Below are 2,500 nucleotides of genomic sequence, written 5' to 3' on the forward strand. Positions count from 1 at the left end.
CGTGGCTCTTTGTATACAGACCAGCCCAATCTAGCCGCTTCGTCTGCCAGAATGTTACTGATCTTGTTGTGTCGCGCAATTCTTGCTTTCTGTACTGCAGGACATTGACCGAGAATGTGCGAAAGGGACTCGAGTCTGGCAGAGCATTTCCTGCAGGAACGTAAGGCCCCATCTCTGCCTCTGTTCAAGCTTTCTCTTGTTGGGTAAATATTTGCCCTTAGTTGTAGTGCTGCGATAAAGAAGCATTGTTTAAAGCCGCACCATGGCCTCAACCAAGCATTACTGATTCTATCATGCGCAAAGTTTACAATGCCCCTTCCTTGAACCGGCTTTTCGCACCATCTCTGAAATTCATGCTCCCTCCAATCGCAGGGTCTCGGATATACAGGTTCTTTTGACACCGAGTCCCTGAGAACGAATGTTGGGATTGCATCACTGTCACCCCCTGCTCGTACCCACAAATTACGGTATTCTTCCTCCATACCATGCGAGGACACAATATTACGGGTGATAGCATCGGACGAGTTTGCTATACGTTGCAGCCTTCTAACTTGAACCGAAGGGATTGTTTTTTCCAGTTTCAAGATGGCAAGGCCTCCGTCTCGGGCTCTGGCATATAACAGTCCATCACAAGTTGAAGCGGGAAGGTGGAGCCATCCTTTTACCGCCTTTCTAATCTCTTGGTCCAACCCACGGAGAGTTGATTGCTTGCAGTCCGAGTGGTCTGCAGGATATAACAATCTGGGTAGGGCATAGGCATTGAGTAGTTCAACCTTCTGAGTTGGCTTCAGAGGCGCCTCATCGATTTTCGAGATCCATGTCTTTAGCTGACAATGTAGATCAGGCTGTATAGTGCCAGTCCAAGGGCCAATTTTCAGACCAAGGTATTTCGTTGATTCATCAGGTTGGATCATATGGACATCTTTATTTTTGATAGTCCATGGGTCGCAGTTGTTCACCGTATATGAATCTTTGGTTGGGCTTATCATGAAGCCCTGGCACTTTCTGGCCTGAACCTCCAATCCCGATAGCCCACAAAATGATTCCAAGATCGCTAGATTGGCGGCCATACCAACCCAAGATTCGCTCACCAACACCAAATCATCAGCAAACGCAAGAGCTGTCACGTGGTCGGTATCAATGGAGTACCCAACTCCGTGTGACTCTAGGGTGCATATCAAAGGGTCCATGGCAAGATTGAAGAGCAGGGGTGACATGGGGTCACCCTGTTTGACACCAACACGTATGCTAATTTCTCGAGTCGACTCGCCATTGCTTTTGAACGAGGTCGTACACCGATCGTAGGCGTTCTGGATGATGCCCACCACGTGTTCATCTACTTTCTTGTGCCTTAACACCCATAAAATATGAGCATGCGAAACCGAGTCAAAAGCTTTCGCTATGTCGATGAACATGACAGCCAACGGCCTGTGCAATTTCTTAGCGTGTCTCATAAGGTCCTGTAGCACCTTAAGATTTTCAGAGCAGCCAGATGCCGCTATAAAACCACGCTGCCTTGGGTTTAAGGGACAAGCACGAGCAAGACGTGCAGTCATTATTCTGGAAAATAATCTCAGAATCATTGAACCAATCGTTATTGGTCTCCAGTTCCCCAATTCTTTCAGCTTTTCATCATCCATAACCTTAGGAATAAGAATCGTCCTATTCTTTTTCAACTCTTTGGGAATAATTCCTGTAATCATCCATGCATTAAATAGGGCTGTCAGTGTCCGACCCTCGGGGTCGGCAGCACAGATTGCAGCCCTTGTTAGGCCATCTGGCCCAGCTGCTGACGTTGGTTTAATGGCCCGTATGGCAGTCTGAACTTCCTCCACCGAAATTAGGGGCTCAAAGTATTCGTTATTTGCAACACCTGATGACTTAAATTGGCCCAGGCCATTGAATGGCAACACCTTCTCCCATTTTTCGCAGTAAAAACGATATACATCTGCGTTCGGGATTCGGCATTCATGACGTTCAGTGCCATCCAGGACTAAGGACGCAAGAAGAGAGCGGTTCTTAAAGAAGAGCTTCTGGTGCTTCATGAAGCTTCCTCGTTTTTCCGCTCTCTTCTTCATCCAAGATCGTGTGGGTAATATCCTGGGTTTAATAATGTCGTTCTCGGGTTTTGAACGTTTGCCTTTGTTTTTCACCAATCTCATCGGACAAAGCATCAATGCTGTGGCAGTTTCTACGAGGGCATCATGTTGGCCCTCGCCGTTAAGCCAAGCCTTTATTGCCTCCATTGCAGGCTTTTCCAGGGTCCCAGAATTCTCATTCGTAAGCCGCTCAGCTGCTTGAGCGAGTATGGATGAAGTCCCCGTTGTTACATTTGGTGGGGGAGACAATGTCTCAAGAGGCCTAGAAGAAAAATGTAAGCTGTCTGACATGGGGGCCCCTGTCTTTTTACTTAGGTCCCGTCTCTTGTCAGAGACTTGCTTGTTGGTCTTAGTCCCAAGCGCTTCAGCAATGATCTTATTGATATTCTTTTTCCCCTGAA

The sequence above is a fragment of the Petromyzon marinus genome, unplaced genomic scaffold (assembly GCF_048934315.1).
Source record: "Petromyzon marinus isolate PM22_M1 ecotype Great Lakes invasive population unplaced genomic scaffold, UKy_Petmar_22M1.pri1.0 PM_G_Scaffold_38, whole genome shotgun sequence".
NCBI classification, from domain to species: domain Eukaryota; kingdom Metazoa; phylum Chordata; class Hyperoartia; order Petromyzontiformes; family Petromyzontidae; genus Petromyzon; species Petromyzon marinus.